At 45.3% G+C, this 25,016-nt stretch overlaps 1 protein-coding gene and 1 pseudogene across 1 annotated transcript in view; both read right to left on the bottom strand.

Moving 5' to 3' along the window:
- The window catches only part of KCNK13 (potassium two pore domain channel subfamily K member 13), a 134,599-nt gene that overhangs the window by 80,028 nt on the left and 29,555 nt on the right, over positions 1–25,016 (bottom strand). The window lies entirely within an intron of this gene.
- On the bottom strand, positions 6,265–6,862 carry LOC119619071 (glutaredoxin-1 pseudogene; annotated as a pseudogene).

Here is a 25,016-nt window from a genome sequence, read left to right as displayed (position 1 = left end):
GTCCTGAGAATGAGGAAGGTCTGCTGTAATTAAGGCCAGGCTTAACCGGACTCTCCCAGGACCAGAGGAATTTCTAGTTAGGTTGACAACATTTTCTCAAACTTGGCTGCCCCTTAGAATCACCTGGGGAGGTTTTAAAATCCCAAAGCCCAGGTCATGCCCCAGACCACTCAAATCAGAATCTCTGCGGGTGGCAACCAGATGTCAGTAGTTGTTAAAGCGCCTCAGGTGATTCCAATGTGCAGCCAAGTTTGAACGCCCTGGTCTACACCCAGGGAAGTCCAAGGGGGTCTGGGTGCAGGGAGAAACAACAGGAAGCTGTCTGGAGCCCAAGTATAGATATGTGGGGAGAGGCTGGTGACTGGAAGTACACACAAGTCCACAAAGGATGGTGAAGGGAAGGGTGGTAACAACTATGATACTCTAGATAGAAATTGGAAATAAATTGGCACAGCTAAGGGGATCCACTGGGAAGTGAGCCAAGGTACTCAAGGAAGAGCTGCAATGAAAATTCCAGTTTGCTTTTTCTTTGGTCTAGGGTATTTTGACCCCACCATATTTTGGGGAATAATTTTAGACTTACAGAAAAGTTGCAAAGATAATACAGAAAGTTCTTGTATATATATCCCTGTAGGTTTCTTTTTCTTTCATTCTTTTCTTTCTTTTTTCTTTGGAGACGGTCTCACTCTGTCCTCCGGGCTGGAATGCAGTGGCGCGATCTTGGCTCACTGCAACCTCCTCCTCCTGGGTTCAAGTGATTCTCCTGCCTCAGCCTCCCAAGTAGCCGGGACTATAGGCACATGCCACCATGCTCGGCTAATTTTTGTATTTTTAGTGGAGATGGGGTTTCACCATGTTGGTCAGGCTAGTCTGGAATGCCTGACCTCAGATGATCCTCCCAGCTCAGCCTCTCAAAGTGCTGGGATTACAGGCGTGAGCCACTATGCCCGGTCCCTTTTGGTTTCTTCTAATGTTAAGATCTTACATTATCATGGCACATGGATCAAAACTCAAAACACCACCATTAGTACGTTACTACCCAGCAAACTCCAGACTTCATTTGGATTTCACCTATTTTTCATCAACGTCCTTTTTCTGCTCCAGGATCCAATAGAAGATGGTGTATTGATTTAGTCATCAGGTTTCATTTGTACCCCACCATTTTCAAACACTCTATTTGATTCAATTGGTGCTTTAAACTTAAAAACATTTTTGTTTTGTCTTTATGAATATGAATGTATTTTTTCATCTGAATTTTACCACTGAAGAAATTGTATTGAGACAGTATTTTCCTCAGTGAATTCCATTACAAGCTACTTTAATTCTTTGAACAATTTTTCCATGCAGGTAAACCAGTACCATGTTTTTCCATCAAAAAAAAAAAAAAGCCTTTTCAACCAGGTGCAATGGCTCATGCCTGTAATCCTAGCACTTTGGGAGACTGAGGAGGGAAGATTGCTTGAGCTCAGGAGTTAAAGACTAGCCTAGCCTGGGCAATATGGCAAAACCCTGTCTCTACAAAAAATACAAAAAATTAAAATTAACAGGGCATGGTGGCACACATCTGTGGTCCCAGCTACTCAGGAGGTTGGGGTGAAATGATTGCTTGAGCCCAGAAGGATGAGGCTTCAAAGAGCTGTGACGGCACCACTGCCCTCCACCCTGGGCGACAGAGTGAGACCCTGTCTTAAAAAAAATTTTAAAAAAAATCTTTTCATCAGATTTTTTACAATAAACTTTACCAAAAATATTTGGTTCGTCAATTACTTTTTGTCTATATGAATGCTGTCCATCATGGTTTTTGCCAATCTGAGTTTCTTTGGATGATCACATTTCCACCAAGATCGATTTTCCTGAATCAAATTCCGCATATCCAGGTTTGCCAAGATGTGATCCTTCTATTGATTAAAAAACCAATTTTACTATGTGCATTTTTCCTTCTGTTGCTTTTATTTCATTTCAGTTTTCTATCACATTTAATTTTTTGCAGTTCAATTGTTGTACTTTTCAACTGTACCACGTTTACTTTCTGCAGTTTCTCATTTGCAACAAATTTTTATCACTTGCAATTTTAACTATTGTATTTCCTTTTGCGTTTTTTCTACCAATAATATTTGCAGCGACGACTACAAGATTGATGATTTGCATTGTTTGTAGTTGAGCCATGGAAGAATTGAATGGCTCTTCTCAGATACTCTAGAGATGCTCTACTGGCCGGGATGAATCAACTGCATTGCTCATCCAGTTCTTCTGGATGTTTGTGTTCACGCATGAACCAGCAGAGCAAGAATAGACGATGAGTCAAGTGAGTGAAATGATCTGCTTCATTTTAAAAAACTTTTTAAAAGCTTCACTCGGTGGGTGGGAGTTCCTGCATGTCAGTGGCACTGCCTTACCCATGGAACACAGCGTAAATGGCATTGCTAGAGATACACAGGATGGTGCAGGAATGTGAGAAAAAGGTAAGAAGGGCCAAGGAGAACAAGCAGGGCAGGATATTTGGCTGAATTCCAGGCGAAGACACAGGGACTACACATGGTGCTGAGGCAGAGCCTTGGTCTCAGAGAAGACGTCCTAGTTCCCAGAATTGGGATATAAGGTCAGGGTGGGGCCAGCCCCAAGGTTGATTTTCTGCTGAACAACTAGCCTAGGATCCTTAGACTCCCCAGGAGGAGTAGATTCTCCCTTAAGAGCCTGGAGGTGGCCCAGTGACCCACATGTGAGGGATGCGTGGAAGGGGTGGGGCCAGAATTACTAGAGAAGTCGATTCACCTGAAGGAATCAGTCACCTTCTTTATTTAGGTAAAAATATAGTCACAAGAGAAGGTTTAGCTGTAATACTCCACGGTAAACAACTGCCTGCACAGAGGGAAAGTGGCTTTATTATTGTGGCCAAGCCATCTGGGGCAGTGATGTCACAGGGAGGGACAAGAGGGACATTCTACATCTAGAGACGAAAGGGCTCAGCTCCTTCTCCAGATGTCCCAGATAACCTTCTCCAAAGAAGTGCAGGTCAACATCTCTGCTTGGTCTCAGGACAACAAAAGCGAACATTTCACTGTCTTCCATACTGTCCTCTCCCACTGCCTGACTACAATCAACGAAATTCACTGAAAAAGGACACAGCTGGGAAATAACTGGGCTTGAGCAGCAACTAACAATTCCCCTCATTCTTTCCCTGAGCTAATCAACCACATCTCCTAGAGCCAATAAGGAGAGGACCTCTTCTCTGTGTATATGTGAAATGTAACATACATTCGGGAAGAAAAGTGAATAAATGTATAAATGGCTTGAGCATCTTTGTAACCAATACCCAGTCAAGAAACAGAAAATGTCCAGAACCTCAGTGGGTGGCCAACTCTCCAACCTCTATCTGACACCTCAGGACAGTTTCTCGACTTGCATAGAATCCGAGATTTGGATGGAGAACTAGAGCTTTGTTTTGCAAAGATCCACAAGATCTGGTGATGCCTAGAAATGAAGTTGGGGTTCTCAGCTTAGTGGCTTTAAGGCAACACTCAGGGAATTAAGTGTTAATAGGCTACTGCAGGGAGTTCCTGATCAGGGGGTTCAGAGTGAGAGTCAGAGACTCAGGGATGTGTGTGTGTGTGTGTGTGTGTTTTTTTTTTTTTTTTTTTTTTGAGACAAAGTCTTGCTCTTGTCATCCAGGCTGGAGTGCAATGGCGCCATCTCAGCTCACTGCAACCTCTGCCTCCCAAATTCAAACGACTCTCCTGCCTCAGCCGCCTGAGTAGCTGGGATTACAGGTGCCTGCCACGACGTCCAGCTAATTTTTGTAGTTTTAGTAGAGACAGGGTTTCACCATGTTGGCCAGGCTGGTCTCAAATTCCTGACCTCAGGTGATCTGCCCGCCTTGGCTTCTCAAAGTGCTGGGATTACAGGCGTGAGTCACTGCACCTGGCCAGGGATATGCATATTTGTTAAGTACCCCAGGAGATTCAACAGCATGTGGCTCTCAAAGACATGCCGCTTTAGAAAGACATGCCCTGAATCCACAAACACTTAGCTCAGGAGGCACTATGTGACTCCTTATGTCCTTGCTACTCAACATGTGGCCCCTGACTAGCAGCAGTGGCATCACCTGGAATGCAAAATCCCAGGTCCCACTCTAGAGCTCCTGAATCAGTTGCTTTTTTTTTTTTTTTTTTTTTTTTCTTTTTTGGAGACAAAGACTCAGTCAGTTCCCCAGGCTGGATTGTTGTGGCAAGATGTTGACTCACTGCAACTTCTGCCTCCAGAGTAGCTGAGATTACAGGTGCCTGCCACCAAGCCTGGCTAATTTTTGTATTTTTAGTAGAGATGGGGTTTTACCATGTTGGCGAGGCTGGTCTCGAACTCCTGACCTCAAGTGATCTACCCGCCTTGGCCTCCCAAAGTGCTGGGATTACAGGCGTGAGCCACCACACTGGCTCAGGTGCATTTTTATACAGTCTTGCTGGTAATCTGCATGCTCATTAAAGCTGTAGTAGCACACCTCTGGGTTCCTTAAAGATAGTCCTCAACAGGGGCAGCGCTGCCCCTACAGGCCATTCAGGAAATTTGAGTTCGGCAGGTGGTTTGGCTATCACAATGATTGGCATTTAGTGTGGAGTGGGTAGGGCTGTTACATGTACAGCACATTAAATAAATATCCTGGCTAGGTGAGGTGGTTCACGCCTATAATCCCAGCACTTTGGGAGGCTGAGGCAGATGGATCACTTGAGCCTTGGATTTCGAGACCAGCCTGGGCAACATGGTGAAATCCTGTCTCTACAAAAAATACAAAAATTAGCTTGTTGTGGTAGTGCATGCCTGTGGTCTCAGCTGCTCAGGAGGTTGAAGTGGGAGGATCACCTGAACCCAGGAGGCTGAGGCTACAGTGGGCGGTGACTGCACCACTGCACTCCAGCCTGGGTGACGGAGCAAGTCCTTTCTCACAAAAAAAAAAAAAAAAAAAAAAAAAAAAGTGCCGGGCGCAGTGGCTCACACCTGTAATCCCAGCACTTTGGGAGGCCAAGGCAGGTGGATCACAAGGTCAGGAGATTGAGACCATCCTGGCTAACATGATGAAACCCTGTCTCTACTGAAAAATGCAAAAAATTAGCCGGGCGTGGTGGCAGGCACCTGTAGTCCCAGCTACTCGGGAGGCTGAGGCAGGAGAATGGCATGAACCCGGGAGGCAGAGCTTGCAGTGAGCCGAGATGGTGCCACTGCACTCCAGCCTGGGCGACAGAGTGAGACTCCACCTAAAAAAAGAGAAAAAAACAAAAGAAAGAAAGGAAGTCCTGCATCCCGTACAACTTCCAAATGTCTCACTGGATATTTATGTATACATGTCTGCATTTATCTGAGCCTACAACCTAATTTTTTTTCCATCTATAGGTATTTTTTTATTAGAAAAGAAATTAAACATTCTTACTAGAGACTGAAGAAGGAAATTAACAATCTTAAAATTATAGAACAGCAAACTTAATGATAGGGGATTCTTAAGTTTTCAAAGCATTGGGGGCTCTTTCCCAGATACACTCTTTGGGTAGGGGGCTGTAAGTTTTCTCAGATGTTTTACATTTTGTGCTTTAATTTTTGCTGGCACTCTAAATCAAATAAATACAGTGTTCAGGATTATCTGGATGGCCATCTTAAATAACAGAGTGTTCCACATGACTACAGCCTCTGCACTTGTGCCTCTGATCCATGTGACAGCAAGACCAACTATGCTTAACTTTTCATATGATTTCTCCAGTTGGGTCCTGAGATCTTTCACAGAATTGTTGACCATTTCCTATAAGATCTGTGAGAGGACAAGGTGGACAACACTGGCTCAGAGCAGTGATTCTCAAGGTGGGATGGGATGGGGTGGGGTTGAGTCTCCGGAGAGATGCATGTAGTTTGAAAGAACACATTCAAAATACCCACTGATTTCATAACACCAACTCCATAAAGTCGAGCAGAAAAATGACTTCAGCTAATGGGCAGTAGCAGAAAACCAGCTATGGATTCATCATTGTAGAGAAGGAGTCTGTATAAACATAGTTGAAAAACACTGGCTTAGAGGCAGAGGCATGCCGACACATGGAGAACAGTAAGAAATGCATGCCAGAGAGAAAGAACAATTGAGGGTCAGTGGGCGAATCCTAGGCCAGAACTCGTCACCGTCTTCTGAAAACCAAAGAGTTCATCAAGAAGAAAACCAAGAAGGCCTGTCAACCTTCTTGGCCCCGTGGTTAAGAGCAAGTTGATCCACTCTTAAATAATGAGCCAAAAGAAGAAAAAAGCTGTTTGTGCCCCCCAAATTCATCCACCAGGAAGTGCTGTCATCATGTGCAATGCCATCCAGCTCTTGAGGAGGGAAGTCAGCGTGTGGCCTGCTCTGTGGTTACTGCAAAACTCCAATCTGCTTTAGTCGCATCAGCAGTTCCCCACTCTATTGCATAATGACTAGATCACTGCATCTGCCTTTACAATCTTTACCGATAAAGACTCGAGGCCCCATTCTTGCTCCTATGAGCTGTTCCAAATAATTTTGAATCTCATTAGTGTGGCTGGTGGCTGTGATATTGACAAATTCCAGAAGCCCTTGTTTGATGGGCAATTGACTGAGGATCTCTTGGGGCCTGCTGCAGAATGGACAGGTGGGCTTGATGAACACAACTACCTTCCCGGGCTGGATTTTGCAGTTCACAGACTCTTGAGCCATGCCGACAGGCTGCGGTCTCCCGGGGAAGAATCTTCAGTTTCAGGTATTGCATGGGTATTGAGCCAAACCTAATTCTTGTTTTACAAATAAACGTACTCTTTGTTTTTTCACAATTTTAATGTTCACTGAAATTTCCAGGAAGGCAACTGCCCTGTAAGTTGAGGGAAGGCTCAACATGTATTTTAAGAGTAACCAAATGTGCACCATCTCAGGCGATCTCATCGTGGACAGTAATGCGGTGGTGTGCAGCACAGAGCACCCGTGTCAGCCTACCTGTAGGTACAAACACCTGAGCACTTCATTATAGTCAGACCCTAGCATTTATATATTGATATACTTTTTTTTTTTTTTTGAGATGGAGTCTTACTCTGTCACCCAGGCTGGAGTGCAGTGGCGCAATCTCAGCTCACTGCAACCTCTGCTTCCTGGATTCAAACGATTCTCCTGCCTCAGCCTTCCAGAGTGGCTTGGCCTACAGGCATGCAGCACCACGCCCCGTTAATTTTTGTATTTTTAGTAGAGATGGGGTTTCACCATGTTGGCCAGGCTGGTCTGGAACTCCTGGCCTCAAACAATCCATGCGCCTTGGCCTCCCAAAGTGCTGGGATTACAGGTGTGAGCCACTGCACCCGGCCCACATTATTTTACTATAAATGTTTTCTGTTGTTTATTCTTTTATAATTAGGGTAGTATAATGTCTTTCTAAAATATATGTATAGTTTATTTTATCTATAAAATTTCATTTCAGGGTAATAAATATTTATAAAATTTCATGATAGTATCATAATTTTTTTTTTTTTAAGACATAGTCTCACTCTGTCATCCAGGGCGGAGTGCAGTGGCGAGATCTAGGCTCACTGCAAGCTCTGCTTCCTGAGTTCAAATGATTCTCATGTCTCAGCCTCCCGAGTAGCTGGAATTACAGGCATAAGCCACCATGCCTGGCTAATTTTTGTATTTTTAGTAGAGATAGGGTTTCACCATGTTGGCCAGGCTGGTCTCGAACTCCTGACCTCAGGTGATTCGCCCGCCTCAGTCTTCCAAAGTACTGGTATTACAGGTGTGAGCCACTGCACCCAGTACCTTTCTTATTTTGCATATTAGTATGTGATGTGGAAAACATTTCAGATGGTACAGTACGTCAAAGTGAGATCTCTTCAGAAGTTTTGTGTTAACTGTGGGGCCTTGTGGCACCAGCTCATAAATTTTTCTTTTTTCCGACATAAAAAGGGAGTTGGCAGGTATTATAGGAGTTGAGCAAAACTATTCTGATTGAATCACCTCTTTTTCCGAAGGCCTTGAAACCCAGGGAGATGGATTGCCCAAGGTCACAGGGGTTAACTAGTGTCAGAAGAACCAGACACCCAAGAATTCAGACCCCAGCCAGGACTTGGCCCCCTGCCACCAGCACTGCCGGCTCAGCCTGCCCAGGTCTCTGGAGGGCTCCTTATCACCATAGAAAACCTCCTTCTACGCCCCTGCTTTTGCCAAGGCCTGGACAATGCCCATCATGCAGTCTTACTAGGAAGCATGAAACCTTTGCTGGACTGTTATTATTTTTAACCCAGGACCTTTTATTTCATATGCAGATATTACAGCGATAAAATGAATGTGCCTGGCTCTCTTTGGACACAAATTGCTGCCTGTCCTTGTCTGTTTAGAGCTGGATTCAAGGGTCTTCAAGAAAAATGGCCAGAAGAAAAGAAAAAAACCAAAAAAACTTCCTTGATTTGGGGAGACAATGGATTTTGCAGTTAAAACTCAAAGTTTGGGACTCTAACCCATGAGTACCCTAGTACCCTCAACGACCACAACCCAAGGCCACTGGGTGGGTGGTACTTAGTGTGCATACACAGAACGTCCCCATCAACTGTATAAAAACTTGTGTTGCTCTAATGTTGGTTGTTCTGTCACTTGATTTATCCTGTATATTAAAGTCAAGGGACCCCATTTTCCTCTAACATCTGTAATTTCAGGTAAGGACTCTAGAGGGAGTAAGTGAGGTGAGGACCACTTCACCAAGGGGGTGAGAGAAGATCTCATGTCTTCAGGTGAGGCTGAAGACGGGGACCCAGTTTTATAAAAAGCTGAGAGAAGAAAAGGGCCTGAAGAAGAAAGGAGCTTGGACAATCAGGAGACAGGAGACCAGTGTGAATGAGAGACACGGTGCTGCTGAATGCTTTGGATGGATGGGTGGACCCAACCTCACCCTATTTATGTAACCCATTTACCTCACGTAGCAAAACGGAGTTGGAAAGTAGCTGATCCTGGCTGGTGGCTCATGCCTGTAATCCTAGCACTTTGGGAGGTTGAGGCGTGCAGATCACTGGAGGTCAGGAGTTTGAGACCAGCCTGGCCAACATGGTGAAACCCCATCTCTACTGAAAAACAAAAATTAGCCAGGCGTGGTGGTGCATGCCTATAATCCCAGCTACTTGGGACGCTGAGGCAGGAGAATCGCTTGACCTGGGAGGTGGAGTTTGCACTGAGCCAAGATCGTGCCACTGCACTCCAGCGTGGGTGACAGTGCGAGACTCTCCAAAAAAAAAAAAAAAAAAAAGAAAGAAAAGAAAGTAGCTGATCCCCAAGTTCAAGACAGTGACACCTCATAAGAAAAAGAACTCCCTGAGACTCTTCCACCTTCCTTGTCCAACCTGGATAGGATGGCGTCTCCCTTGGGCTTAATCTGACCACCCCAGGAGGACACGTGGCCCAGGAAAGAAACAGAATGCACATCGTCCTTGTGAGACAATTCTGGCAGGATTCCTCAAGTGATCACACAAAGGCTTCAAAGACATAAAAGAGATACTATTGTCAAGCAAATCCCAAGAGTCCCCAAAGATAGGAATGCATGTGTGACAGGGACAAGGTGTCTTTTTGCCATCTGGGTGCTGCTGTGCCAAGAGAGAAAACCGTCTCCAGAGAACGTGTTTTCAGTGAGGTTTCCAGAAACTCATCAAAGAGTGGCCTCTAGGATCATAGATTTCAAAGAGTCTCTGTGGAAATAATAAATGTTACTGTTATAAGAGGGGAAAGGGGTCTGGAGAGAAAGCCCAGAAACCACTCAGTTCCTGACACCCAACAAGAATGCAGGGAGAGGCCGAAAGGTGTACGCAGGAGGAGGAGGCACTCAGGGCCATGCCAGGCTTTTATTCCAAGGTGTCCTTGAGGAAGAACAAGATTAGGAGGCTCGGCTGAGAAGAGAAAAATTCATGTCAAAGGAAAACTGAGTGGAGGAGCGAGATGAGTGAGTTGTCAGAAAAGGGGAAAGATCAGGAGAGAAAAAGAGACAAGAGAAGCTAACTCCTGCCCAACAGGAATGTGAAGAGGCAAAGACGGGATCTTCAGCAAGCCTAGAGACTGATCTTACACATCTGGGTACGGCCCGTGCCTCATTGAGCTGCTGAGAATGGAAGCTGAAAAGGCAAAGTCTTTAGAGGTAGGAGATGCACTTAGAGATCTCTCTGGTCCAGGAGAGAGAGAAACAACAACAAAAAACCTGTCTGGGCCTGGTGCAGTGACTCACACCTGTAACCTCAGCACTTTGGGAGGCCAAGGTGGACAGATCACCTGAGGTCAGGGGTTCGAGACCAGCCTGGTCAACATGGTGAAACCCCGTCTCTACTAAAAATACAAAAATTAGCCGGGCATGGTAGTGGAAGTCTATAATCCCAGCTACTCGGGGGGCTGAGGCAGGAGAATTGCTTGAACTCGGGAGCCGGAGGTTGCAGTGAGCCGAGATCACGCCATTGCATTCCAGCCGACAAGAGTGAAACTCCGTCCCACAAGAAAAGAAAACCTGTCTGTCTCTCTGGGGTGGACAGGATGCTCTAGTTTTCATGTGTGTTTCAATCTCCAAAAATACCTGCATTATTTTTCATGGGAAAAGATCCTGGATAAAATAACTCAGATTGCCCTTGAAATCCCACAGATGCTGCCGAGGCTGCACAGAAAAGGGAAAACTTACACACTGTTGGTGGGAATGTAAGTTATTTTGGCCACCGTCGAAAGAAGTCTCGAGATTTCTCAAAGAACTTAGAGTTACCATTTGATCCAGAAATCCTATTCGTAGGTATATACCAAAGGAAAATAGATCATTTTTCAAAAGAGATAAATGCACTTGTATGTTCCTCACCTTGCTAGTCACAATAACAAAGACATGGAATCAACCTAGGTGCCCATCAACAGTGGACTGGATTAAGACAATGTGGTATTATATATACATATACACCATGAAATACTATGCAGCCTTAAAAAAGGACAAAATCATGTCTTTTGCAGCAATGTGGATGGAGCTGGCAGTCATAATCCTAAGTGTATAACACAGGAACAGAAAACCAAATACTGCATGTTCTCACTTATAAGTGGGAGCTAAACATTGAGCATCCACAGACATAAACATGGGAATAACAGAAACTGCAGACTACTAGAGCAGGGCGGGAGGGAGGCATGGGTTGAAAAACTACCTATTGGGTACCACGCTTATTACCTGAGTACAATATACCCATGTAACAAACCTGCACATGTACCTCCTGTATCTAAAATAAAAGTTGGGGGAGGGGGGGAAGTCCCAGAATGTTAACAGAACTAAAATTCCCCCAAATCTAATGTCTAATACCTTAGATGAAAGCTTGGCAACTCAACCGGAAGACAGCAACCCACAGGGAGACAAAAAGTCAGTGTTAATGTTTAAGCACAGCCATACCGACTGAGAAGCTCTGTGGAAAAGCACCACTTCCCAAAGGCTATGAGAATCATGGGAGGAATTTCACAGTGGCTCATGGGAGAGACTCTGCTGTTGGTGTCATTGACTCCCAATAACCAGGAAGGAGACAGGAGAGAAGACAACATTCTGAAGGTGGCTGTGTAGGGCAGGGGTTGAGATGCTAGGCACCGGAGTCCAATCATCCAGGATCGAATCCTGCCTTTGCCACCCAGCACTGTGGCACAGGCAAGATTCTTACTTGATCCTTCTAAGCTTCCATTTTACATCAATTAATGAAGATACTATAGTTGATGGGAGAGTTATGAGCTGAATCTGCAGCCAGTGAACTTTCGGTATGCTGGCTGGTGGTGTTACCAGTTCTACATCACAGCTGTACATTGTGCCTTAAAGGGAATTCCTGGAGCCCCTATAGATCTGGAGGAGTCCATTTCAATGGAGGGATTTCTTTTTTAAAATTTTTAATTTCCGGCCAGGTGCGGTGGCTCATGCTTATAATCCCAGCACTTTGGGAGGCCGAGGTGGGTGGATCACCTGAGACCAGTTCGAGACCAGTCTGGCCAACATGGAGAAACCCCGTCTGTACTAAAAATACAAAATTAGCCGGGTGTGGTAGCACATGCCTGTAATCCCAGCTACTTGGGAGGTTGAGGCAGGAGAATCACTTGAACCTGGGAGGCGGAGGTTGCAGTGAGCCGAGATCATGCCATTGTACTTCAGCCTGGGCAACAAGAGCAAAACTCCGTTTCAGGCCGGGCGCTGGTGGCTCACGCCTGTAATCCCTGCACTTTGGGAGGCCGAGGCGGGCGGATCACGAGGTCAGGAGATCGAGACCATCCTGGCTAACACGGTGAAACCCCGTCTCTACTAAAATACAAAAAAATTAGCCGGGCACGGTGGCGGGCGCCTGTAGTCCCAGCTACTCGGGAGGCTGAGGCAGGAGAATGGCACGAACCCGGGAGCGGAGCTTGCAGTGAGCCGAGATGGTGCCACTGCACTCCAGCCTGGGCGACAGAGTGAAGACTCCGCCTCAAAAAAAAAAAAAAAAAAAAAAAAAAAAAACTCCGTTTCAAAAAAAAAAAAAAAAAAAAATTATTTCCACAGGCTTTCAGGGGAAAGGTGGTATTTGGTTACACAAGAAAGTTCTTTAGGGGTGACTTGTGAGGTTTTTTTTTTTTTTTGGAGAAGGAGTCTCACTCTGTTGCCCAGGCTGGAGTGCAGTGGTATGATCTTGGCTCACTGCAACCTCCATCTCCCGGGTTCAAGTGATTCTCCTGCCTCAGCCTCCCGAGTAGCTGGGATTACAGGAGCGCACCACCACGCCCAGTTAATTTTTTTGTATTTTAGGAGAGACCGGGTTTTACCATGTTGCCTGGGGTGGTTTCAAACTCCTGAGCTCAGGCAATCCGTCTGCCTCGGCCTCCCAAAGTGCTAGGATTACAGGCACGAACCACCATGCTTGGCCAATTTGTGAGATTTTGGTGCACCCATCACCACAGCAGTCTACACTGAACCCAATTGGTAGTCGTGTATCCCTCTCCTGCAGTCCCACCCAATGGCAGAATTTCTGAATGTGGTGCCCCTGACCCCTCGTCTAGGTATTGGTTTTGCCATACGAGGACAACACACAGGTCCAGGGCAAGATATAAGAGTGGAGACGTGCTGGGACTTCAGATCGAGATCAGAGAAATAAAATCTCCTGCCCATTTGGTGCCAGAAGTGATTTCAGAGAGAGACTGAACAACAGGGGCAAAAAACGTATTTTGCGCCCACTGTGAAGCAGACATGGTTCCAAACACCCGGCCTATGTCACCTGGTCTACTCCTCAGCACAACTCTCAGGTGTGATTGTTACCACCCCATGTCACAGACAGAGAAACTGAACAGGCGACTGAAGCACCTCAGATGACGTAATTCCACCATACACGGCAACCTCCTTAGTTGGAAAGCACGTGGAAGCATCTGCTTGACTCAAATATCTAGTAACACCTGTAACCCCAGCACTTTGGGAGGCTGAGGTGGGAGGATTGCTTGAGCCCTAGAGTTTGAGACCAGCCTGGGCAACCTAGTGAAACTCTGTCTCTACAAATAAATAAAACAATTGGCCGGGCATGGTGGCACACACCTGTGGTCCCAGCTGCTCGAGAGGCTGAGGTGGGAGGATCACTTGAGCCCAAGAGTTGCAGGCTGCATAAGATGTGATCATGCCCCTGCACTCCAGCCTGGGTGACAAAGCAAGGCCCCGTCCCGGGAAAAACCAACCAACCAACCTACTGCTGAGATGCAAATACAATTTTAAAAGTTGCAGCTCTTCAGACTATTTTTCAGAATCATTCCACTGTTTCACGTGGACAAATCAAAGTTGTAAAAATAGCCACTACTAATCTGATAAAATTACTGCTTTCCTTTGTTCAATCCACTGCTTCACACTTTGAGGCCTGCCTGACATCCTTGAGACTGATTAGACCTTCCTCTTCTATTAGGTAGGCAATGTTCTCTCCAGCAAACAGAAGAAGGCCTCATGTCCCCAAGGTCACCAGAACCAGCCAGAAAGTGGCTTGCTGAATGTAATTTCACGCAGAAATCAGCTTCCAGTTTAGATGTCATTAGGGCCAGCGTTGCTGAGGTTTGAGACTTGGCCAGTGATAAACAGGTCACCAAAATGCAGCCACAGCACCTATTATAGAGTTTCTTGGGTGGAAACACGGACTCACTTGTTTACATCAAGGTTCCCAAATGAAGATATTTTTAGTTTCATTGAGTTCTTTTTTTCTGTGGCCAAACCCTAATTATCCAGGTGTAGATTATCGATGCTATTAACTCCAAAGTGGGATTGACTCCAAAAAACTTTATTCTGGCCCCTCGGTACTTCCTAACACAGAACATGCAAATTAATTTTAATACTGGCTTGTGATGGGAGGGGCAGGAGCAAGCTGAGCCTTAGGTAATGTGCAAACAGAACAGCAGCTTCGCAAGAATCCAGAGCTGCATGGTTAGTTGGGTTCTTAGTCTCCATCAGGGAAGGAGATGTGAGTTTTGTGTGTATGTCAAAGCCAAATAAGCACAAATTTGGGACGGTCTGCCCTGCTTTTTGCCTCCCCTGGAAGGAGAAATTATGTTGGTTTGGTATGAGAAAGGATCTGGCTTTGGGACCCTCCCCCTCGAGCAGAGGTCCCAGATCCTTGTGAAGAATGCTGTGAACATCTCACCCACCTATTGTCTATTTATCTGCTGTGCGGTCAGGTTGTCACGGCTGTTGGCGCACTGCTTCAATTATGCAGGGTTTACTTTGCTGTGCAATCGCAGTGACTTTCATCTAGAGTCCTCAATATTTGCCTAAACAATCAGCACTTTTCCCCCTAGTTGTCCCAAATGGGAAGCTTGATGCTATATATACAGCCAATTGTTGAGCCAGAAACGCCTTTCTAATAACTCACTCTAGGGATAAATCAATCCGCAATCTCCTGGAGCCAAATCCATGAGCATTCTATTTTTCCTGGAATTTTTCATATACTCAACTTGTAGGAAGAAGAGGTCATTAACAAGAAACAAGATGCAGCGGTTTATTTAGGACATTTACAAAGCCATGAAGGGGTATCTTGAATAAGGATGAAGAGTTCCATGTCGGACAGCCTCTACACCTGCAGTTGCTCCTAACAATGTCAGAGGCAATGCACAGTCCTGAACTTTCCTCACATGAAAGTTCAACAGCACTGAGAAAACTCTACTTACTGAGAAAGTAGAGTGGACTAACATATTTAAACATATCTCATCTCAACTATGTTACAACCATATACACAGTGTTTGGGAAGAATCGCACAAAAACATAAGTGGTCATTCTGAATAGTAGGTGATTTTTGTTCTTTTTTTTTTTTTTTTTTTAATAGAGACGGAGTTTCGCTCTGCCGCCCAGGCTGGAGTGCAGGCGCAATCTCGGCTCACTGCAAACTCCGCCTCCTGGGTTCAAGCAATTCTCTGCCTCAGCCTCCCAAGTAGCTGGAAATACAAGCACCTGCCAACAAGCCCGGCTAATTTTTGTATGTTTAGTAGAGATGGGGTTTCACCATCTTGGCCAGACTGGTCTTGAATTCCTAGTCTCATGATCCACCTGCCTCGGCCCCCCAAAGTGCTGGGATTACAGGCATGAGCCACCGTGCCCGGCCTTGTTCTTTAATTTCAAAGGTAAATACAAAATTATTTTCTAAAGATTTGCAGTAGAATCCTAGTAGTCCTTGGTAAAGAGAGAGAAATCAATTAAGGGGGACAATCCCATCCCCAGTGCAATGTAGATGGGGCTTTCTTTTCTTTTCTTTTCTTTTTTTTTTGAGACCGAGTCTCACTCAGTCGCCCAGGATGGAGTGCAGTGGCATGATCTCAGCTCACTGCAACCTCCACCTCCCAGGTTCAAGCGATTCTCCTGCCTCAGCCTCCCAAGTACCAGGGATTACAGGCGCCTGTCACCATGCCTGGCTAATTTTTGTGTTTTTAGTAACGATGGAGTTTCACCATGTTGGCCAAGCCAGTCTCAAACTCCTGACCTCAGGTGATCCACCCGCCTCAGCCTCCCAAAGTGCTGGGATTACAGGTGTGAGCCACCGTGCCCAGCTGCAGGTGGGGTTTTCATGGTCTCCAGAAGGGCTTTCTCTGTGATGTGACCACATTGACCTTCAGTCTGGGTGGTCATGTGCTTAATATTGTTATATAAATTATAGCACTTCAAAACTTTAACTTAACTTCACCCTAAGCAATGAGAGCCAAGAAATCAGAGTATTTTTGTGTGCCATTTAAATAAACAAAAATTGAAATAAATAATAAATGCCAATGAAATAGCCATTAATAAAATACACTGTCTTCCATGTGTTACCTGAAATGATGTGTAACCCCCGTGGTACTTGGGAACATCTAGGTTTTCTGAATTCACATTTTAAAGTCTATGAACCCGTAGGTGAGTGTGTGACATGTGGAACATAGAGACAGACAAATGAGGCAGATGGATGAGATGCTGGCCCAGGGACAGATAGAGTCATCCCCTCCCCAGGAGAGAAGTTTCTGCCCTGGAACACTGAGAAAGAGAGAAAGAGCTGGATCCTTGTGATGAATTCTCCTTGTTTGCTTATGTTAGTTTGAGTAGGACTGGATTTAAAGAGTCTCATTTTTTCTGGGCGCGGCGGCTCATGCCTGTAATCCCAGCACTTTGGGAGGCTGAGACCTGCAGATCATGAAGTCAGGAGATGGAGACCATCCTGGTTAACATGGTGAAACCCTATCTCTACTAAAAATACAAAAAATTAGCCAGATGTGGTGGTGGGCACCTGTAGTCCCAGCTACTTGGGAGGCTGAGGCAGGAAAATGGCATGAACCTGGGAGATGGAGGTTGCAGTGAGCTGAGATCACGCCACTGCACTCCAGCCTGGGTGACAGAGCGAGACTCCGTCTCAAAACAAAAAAAGAAAAAAAAAGAGTCCCATTTCCCCTTCCTCTGCCCCTCATTATACACTCATTGCTAATGGCTAACAACTGGATGAGAGATACATAGGGGTTCCTATACCCTATTCTTTTCTCTAAAGAGGAACGGTTTATTGTGATTGTCTTGTTTTTCTTCCAGTATTGTATACTGGGCGTGTTGTGCAGGTTTAATCTGATTGCTTAGTCTACAAATGGCAGCTGGTGAGCATTCATATCTGGGGAACATGAGCCTCTGTGTGCTGCAGCTCAACAGGACTTTGAATATTCTCCCATCAGGGATGGGGAATACAGCTTGTGGCAATCAATGAGACGGCTGGTGCTATTGTTTGGCTATGGTTTGAATATGTCCCCACCAAAATTCATGCTGAAATTTGATCTCGAATGTGGTGGTGGTGGAAGGTGGGGCCTAGAGGGAGGTGTTGGGGTCATGGGGGCAGATCCCTCATGAATGGCTTGGTGTCATTCTTGTGGCATTGAGTGAGTTCTCGCTTTGGTGAGACTGGATTAGTTTCCATGGGAATGGATCAGTTCCCTTGACAGTGGGCTGTTATAAAGCCAGAATGCCCCCGGGGTTCATGCCTGTCTGCTTCCCCTTTAACCTTCTCCACCCTGTTAAGGTGCAGCTCGGGAAGCCCTTGCCAGAAGCCAGGGTCCTGCCTTTGAACTTCCAGCCTGCAGAACTATGAACTAAAGAAACCTCTTTTCTTTACAAATTACCCAGGCTCAGGTATTCTGTTATAGCAACACAAGACGAACTAAGACAGCTGGTTCTATTGGGCAGAGGCATCTCTGGGTGTATAGGAAGGAGGGTTTATGCTAAGAGGTGGAACAAAATACAGAAAACAAGGTTTGGGTTTCATCTCCTGCTCCCCTTCACTGAGGCAGCCATGTTTGTGCTGCTGGATCCAAGTCCCCAAGATTCACCTGACTGGACAAGGGATAAACACCTGACCCCCACATTTGGCCAATCAGATTCTCTCGGGAAGGTAACTTGGGATTAAGAAACAGTAGGCAGTCATCGTTAGTTGTTTCAACTGAGGGGACAAAAACTCAGGGCTGAGGGGTGGCCATCAGCAACCAAGAATGGGAAGAAGCAGAAAGTAGAAGTCAAAAGCAAAAGAAAGAGAGAAGCAAAGATAAAAGCCTGAGAAAATGGCCACCAATTCTTGCTGATTTTCCACTTTCTGGCCTAGCACTGTTGTAAGTCTCAAATTTGCTTCCTGCCCTGCAGTTCCATGAACTACCCCTGTATGTATCCTTATAATACAATCTATAATTTGTCTTGAGCTGATTCAAGTTAGTTCCTAATATTTGTAAGCAAAAGGGCCTTGACTAAGACAATACAGAAAACATGGTCATACATACTGCTAACAAAATTGTTCCTAGTTTTTACAAGATAATAATTTATTATGTCTTGTTGTATTTTGCAAAGATGACTAAGAATTCAGACATCTCACCGTCTGTGATATTGTAAAATACATATTTGGTCTTTGTCCCTGGTTCCTGATGTATAACTCCTAAAATCTGTAGATTCTCTAATGTGATGTCTTTTTGTATGTTAATGAGTTGACTGTTGACTGGCAGCCCTTAGCTAGTTTCAGAATGAGGCTGGTCACCAGAAAGACCATGGCATGATTAGACAGTTGGGACTTATAGCCTCACACTGCAACCTCCGGGGAGGGGAGAGGAGCTGAAGGCTGAGTTGATCACCAATGGCCAATGGTTTAATCAATCATATCTATATAATAAAATCTCTATAAAAACCCAAAGGGACAAGGTTTGGAGAGCTTCCAGATAGCTGAACACATGGACGTTCCTGGAGGGTGGCTCACCCCAGAGAGGGTTGGGAAACTCCACACCTCTTCCTATAGGTGTTATCCTATGCATCTCTTCATCTGTATCCTTTGTAATATCCTCTATAGTAAACCAGTAAACCGAAGTGTTTCCCTGAGTTCTGTGAGCCACTCTAGTAAAGTAAGCAAAGCCAAGGAGGGAGTTGTGGGACCTGATTTACTGCCAGTCAGTCAGAAGCACAGGTCAAACATGGAGCCTGCAATTGACCTGAAGGTGGGGGGCAGATTAGGGACTGAGCCCTCGACCTGTGAGATCTGATTCTATCTCCAGATAGATAGTGTCAGAATTGAACTGAATTAGAAGACATCCAGATGGTGTTTGCTGCAGAGGACACCAGCTTGCTTGATATGTAGGATAATACCCTGCCCCTGAAGAGTGGACTGAGTCTTGTCTCTTTCGAGTCGACTGGAGCTAGGACTTGAGTTGACGTGAGCTAGGACTTGATCTGTTTTAGCACCAAGAAGAGGAAGCAAGTTAAGCAAGTACTCCATCTGGTCACAGAAGCCTTCTGTGTTGATCGTTGTTGAGTGAGAGAATAGAAAAAAACCAGCTTAAGTTTTTCCACTCTTAGACCATCTGAACAAGTTTGAGAATAATGCTCTAACTTACTCGGAAAAAAGAAAAAAGAGGCCCTTCTGGGGTCTTCACCCAAACACATCTGGAAAAAAAATAAGATAGCTGATTAGAAGCAGCAGAAGATATGTTAACTGTAACACTGAGTCTCAAGGAAGAGCAAAAATCAGAATCGCTTTAGGAAGTTTTGGTGTTTGTTTCAAATGGCGCTACCAAGGCTCTACCTCAGAGCTACTGAATCAAAAGCTCAGTCAAGTAATCGAGGCAGTTATACATTTTTTTTTAGTTTCCTAGGAGATCGTGCTGTGCACCCCTGTTAGAAAGAGCCACTTGATCTCAGCACAAAGGGACATCTGAGAAAAGAAAGGACTCTAGATATCACCGATTAATGTAGGGACAAATAAAGCTAGCCGCAGTGGTTCCTTGATGGTGTTGCCTTTTTTGACAGAAACGCTGTGATTCTCTGCCCATAAAGATGAACTTCAAACATCCAAAAGGGCTTAAATTATATTTGGCACACATTTTCTGAAGAGGCGGGGTAACACGTAATCCATTTATTTTAAATGCGTTCACCAAAATGGTTAAGATAAAAACAATTTGGGACAAACACAATTCTAGACAAAACTTTAATTCTTAGAAAAGTCCCTGGTAGGCCGGGCACAGTGGCTCCTGCCTGTAATCCCAGCAGCACTTTGGGAGGCTGAGGCAGGTGGATCATGAGGTCAGGAGATCGAGACCACCCTGGCTGACACAGTGAAACCCTGTCTCTACTAAAAATACAAAAAATTAGCTGGGCGTGGTGGCGGGCGCCTGTAGTCCCAGCTACTCGGGAGGCTTAGGCAGGAGAATGGCCTGAACCCGGGAGGTGGAGCTTGCAGTGAGCTGAGATCGTGCCACTGCACTCCAGCCTGGGCAACAGAGCGAGACTCTGTCTCAAAAAAAAAAAAAAAAAAAAGAAAAGAAAAAAGAAAAAGAAAAGTCCCTGATTATGAAGACCATCAACCCCAAGGTGCCAAATAAACCCAGTGGTGCTGTGCTGCCCCTGAAATGTGGACTGAGTCTTGTCTCCTTTGAGCTGACTGGAGCTAGGACTTGAGTTGATGTGAGCTAGGACTTGATCTGTTTTAGCCACAGGAAGAGGAAGCAAGTTAAGCAAGTACTCCATACTCTGATGTTGACTCATAGATTACAAGAAATAGAATCAGTTTCATTATGAGAATCAAGCCCTTTGTATTTGCCTCACTGGTGAAAATTCAGTTGAACAAACACTAGACAAGTGTTATGGTTGGCTCATGGTACTTCTGGCTGTCAGAAGAAACAATTACTTTGGGAGGTCATGTGAATACCTGGTTCTCATTCAGTGGAGACAATGCAAGTACATTACAGTCAAAGCATATGGGATGTAGTTTCCATTGATTCATCTACTCAGGAAATATTTACTGAGGCCTATGGCATGCCAGCCCTGTGCAAGGTACAGACACGCACAGGGGAATGAGATAGAGACAGACAAGTAGCTCCTGGTTCCATGCAGACAACACGACCTCAGAGATGTCGGTCTCACCATTCTCCACGGAGTGAAAGCTCAAGCAGAAGTTAAGAGATCTGATGTCATGAGAGAAAGAGGCCAGAGGTGGAAAATGGCACCCTCCGTAAATCCCATTAAAACAAATCCCATTCAAGGCAATAAGCACATTCAAGGTAATCCAAATATCAAGAAAGACTTAAGACTGTATTCCAGAGTTCCAGGAATGAGGATTTGACATAAATCTCCACCCACGAATAAGGAAACTTTACAATGCTCGGGAAGGATGGCTATCCCTATAGAACTGAGACGGCCCATAATGTTCTCTGCAAGTGAATGGGAGACAGAGAATCTCCACAGGAAACCTCAAATAACCCCAACCACGATCTGCTCTCCATGGGGGCCCCTTCAGCCCTTTCGCAACATTTCCACTTCATCTAATTTAGGCTGGGCACGCTGGGGAGGACCAGGGGTGCCTCGGAATATAGCATCAAAAGCATCCATCCTGCTTCCTGACTTGCCCTAGATTTGTTTAAAATGTAGAGGTGGCAAAGAGAAATTAGGGCAATAGTAACAGGCTTTTATTCAGAAAACTATCAAGGAAGAATAAAATCAAGTGGAAATGGGACTGACTCCATCTCCAACAGATATTATTGCAAGTTAATTTTCTTCATCAGTGCTGGGAGAACAATAGCAATTCTACACCATGTGTTTGGGGAACGTTCTGCTCAACTAGTTAATTAGTTCACAATACAATCTGAGGCTTTGAAGGTGACACAGACATCTAGAAGGAGCGTGGGCCCTGAAGCCAGGCGGATCTGCCTCTCTTTCTGCTGGCTGTGCAGTGAGGAGCAAATTTCCTGTCTCAGTTTCCTCATCTCACATGGAGTGTTGTTGTGAGGATCCAATGAGATGATGCACTTACATTAGCACTTAGTACAGTGCCTGGCTCAACACATTTAATTACTGGAATTGGTACCCCTATTTAGAGTGTCTGCCCCATACCCAGAGGAAGCTTAGCATCTACTGCAAATTAAGGGTCTAATAAATGGTGGGTGTTTAGTCTCCCTTGCCTGTTTCTGAGTATCATGATGCTTTTTTTTTTAAGACAGGGTCTCACTCTGTCACCCAGGCTAGAGTGCAGTGGTGTGATCATGGCTCACTGCAGCCTCGACTTCCTGGGCTCAAGCAAACCTCCCATTTCAGCCTCCTGAGTAGCTGGGACTACAGGCATGCACCATCACGCCCAGCTAATTGTTTAGTTTTTGCAGGGATGGCGTCTCGCTATGTTGCCCAGGCTGGTCTCAAACACCTCCCGCCTTGGCCTCCCAAAGCGTTGGGATTACAGGCATTAGCCACCAAGCCTGGCCTTGTGATGTTTCTTTAAAAGCAGAGAAATAAAAACACTCAATTCTGAAAAGCTGGTCTTCTGTATCTTTTGATCCCACCCACCCTGTTAATCACTAGAGGGCTTTCCTGCTCCTCCAAAATGCTCCCTTTGACCTCTGTCCTCCATGTTTCCTTATCTCTTGCCTGCAAACCTCAGTGTTGTTCCTTCTTTTTAACTGTGCCCTTAGTGTATCTGTGTTTCATAACCTACATTTTCCCCATGACAAAGCCTCTCCTCTTTTCATTGAATATCAATTTTTAGAAAGAAAAACCTGCATGGATGGATGTGTTTTAGCAGTGGGTTTCTCTCTGCCTCCCGATCAACATGGAGTTGTTCACAGAGGAATCATTAAAAATGTTTTGCAAGGTTAATGTCTGCAAAAAGTGTCATTTAAGAATGGAGCTCCCAGTTGGGCGCAGTGGGTCACTCCTATAATCCCAGCACTTTGGGAGGCCGAGGTGGGCAGATCACGAGGTCAGGAGATCGAGACCATCCTGGCTAACATGGTGAAACCCCGTATCTATTAAAAATACAAAAAATTAGCCAGGTGTGGTGGCAGGCGCCTGTAGTCCCAGCTACTCAGGAGGCTAAGGCAGGAGAATGGCATGAACCCAGGAGGTGGAGCTTGCAGTGAGCCAAGATCGTGCCACTGCATTCCAGAGTGCAACAGAGTGAGACTCTGTCTCAAAAAAAAAAAAAAAAAAAAAAAGGAATAGAGCTCTCTTTCCCAAAATGAAATTGATTTTATTCTTAAATAACAGCATCCTTGCCAATGTTTAGGTAAGTACATAATAATGCAATTCTTAACACAGCTACCACTGCTTTTCTGATGGTCTTCTCTTTCTCCTCAGGCAGCACTGGTAACTCCAGGACTCTCCCCATAGACTCTGTTTCAAACCTCACTTCCTAAATCACCTGCAGGAGCACTCTACCCCACCGAGAACAGGGTATTGGCATGTCTTTTACCCTCCATGCATCACTGTCTGCATGGAACTCATAAATAATGAGGCCTCTGGCATGCCTAGTGTTCTGCATTCCAGGTTTAAGAGCAGTCTTCCCCCCAGAAATAGGCTTTTGGGCATTATCCAAAATCAACATGGATGATATCCAACAAGACCTTACAGATGCTATTTTTCTTTGACTGTGCTGCGTCAACTGCCTACTGTATAGGACTTGATACATTTTTAATGACTGTACTGAGTTTCCTCTGAACTTGTCACTTTTCACCGTTTCCAGTTAGTGGGTCTTAATTTCCCATAGGAAAACCTTTAGCCAGCCATAGAGTTCATTCTTTACTGGTTCGATTCTCAGTAATTAAATATCCTAAGTGGAAAAGCTCTTGAGTCTACTGATTTGGGACACCCAGAGGGAAATCAACAAGAATGGAATAAAATCTCCATGTACCCCATCAGGAAAACTTTGACTGCTCCATGATCAAACTGGATACAATTTAAAAAAATAATATCATGTGGGGCCCTCTAACTCTTTCTTGGGATTCTGATTAAAAATCTAGGTGATAAGATCACTTGGTTCAAATATCTCAGAGATAAGAGGAACCTCGGCACTTGAGCCAAGGGACAGGAAAGAGGTCAAACACAGAGATGAATGGCAGGTGGCAGTCAGCCTAGGCGGGTGGGACCAGAAGCACTGAGCTCCCCATTATTAGTCTGTTTTCATGCTGCTGATAAAGACATACCCGAGACTGGCAAAAATGGACTTTAATGGACTTATAGTCCAAAAATAGAGCTTTAATGGACTTATAGTTCCACATGGCTGGGAAGGCCTCACAATTACAGCAGACGGCAAGGAGGAGCAAGTCATGCCTTACATGGATGGCGGCAGGCAAAGAGAGCTTATAAAGGGAAACTCCTGTTTTTAAAACCACCAGATCTCATGAGACTCATTCACTATCATGAGAACATCATGGGAAAACCCACCCCATGATTCAATTACCTCCCACTGGGTTCCTCCCACGACACGTGGGAATCGTGGGAGTTATAATTCAAGAGGAGATTTGGGTGGGGACACAGCCAAACCATATCATTCCACCCTGGCCCCTCTCAAATCTCATGTTCTCACATTTCAAAACCAATCATGCCTTGCCAACAGTCCCCCAAAATCTTAACTCATTTCAGCAGTAACTCAAAGGTCTACAGTCCAACGTCTCATCTCAGACAAGGCAAGTCCCTTCTGCCTATAAGCCTGTAAAATCAAAAGCAAGTTAGTTACTTCCTAAATACAATGGGGGTTCAGGCATTGGGTATTCCCACTTCAAATGGGAGAAAGTGGCCAAAACAAAGGGGCTACAGGCTCCAGACAAGTCTGAAATCCAGCCGGGCAGTCCAATCTTAGAGCTCCAAAATGATCTCCTTTGACTCCATGTCTTGCATCCAGGTCATGCTGATGCAAGAGGTGGGTTCCCATGATCTTGGGCAGCTCTGTCCCATGGCTTTGCGGGACACAGCCTCCCTCCTGGCTGCTTTAATGGCTGGTATTTTCTGTGGCTTCTCCAGGCACATGGTGCAAGCTGTTGGTGGATTGACCATTCTGGGGTCTGGAGGACAGTGGCTCTCTTCTCACAGCTCTGCTAGGTGGTGCCCCAATAGGGACTCTTTGTAGGGGCTCCAACCCCACATTTCCCTTCCTTGCTAACCTAGCAGAGGTTCTCCATGAGAGCCCCACCCCTTCAAGCAAACTTCTGCCTGGACATCCAGGCATTTCCATATATCCTCTAAAATCTAGGCAGAAGTTCCCAAACCTCAATTCTTGACTTCTGTGCACCTGCAGGCTCA

The sequence above is a fragment of the Chlorocebus sabaeus genome, chromosome 24 (assembly GCF_047675955.1).
Source record: "Chlorocebus sabaeus isolate Y175 chromosome 24, mChlSab1.0.hap1, whole genome shotgun sequence".
NCBI classification, from domain to species: domain Eukaryota; kingdom Metazoa; phylum Chordata; class Mammalia; order Primates; family Cercopithecidae; genus Chlorocebus; species Chlorocebus sabaeus.
Note: the sequence above shows the minus strand (reverse complement) of the source record. Positions and strands in the feature narration are given on the sequence as shown.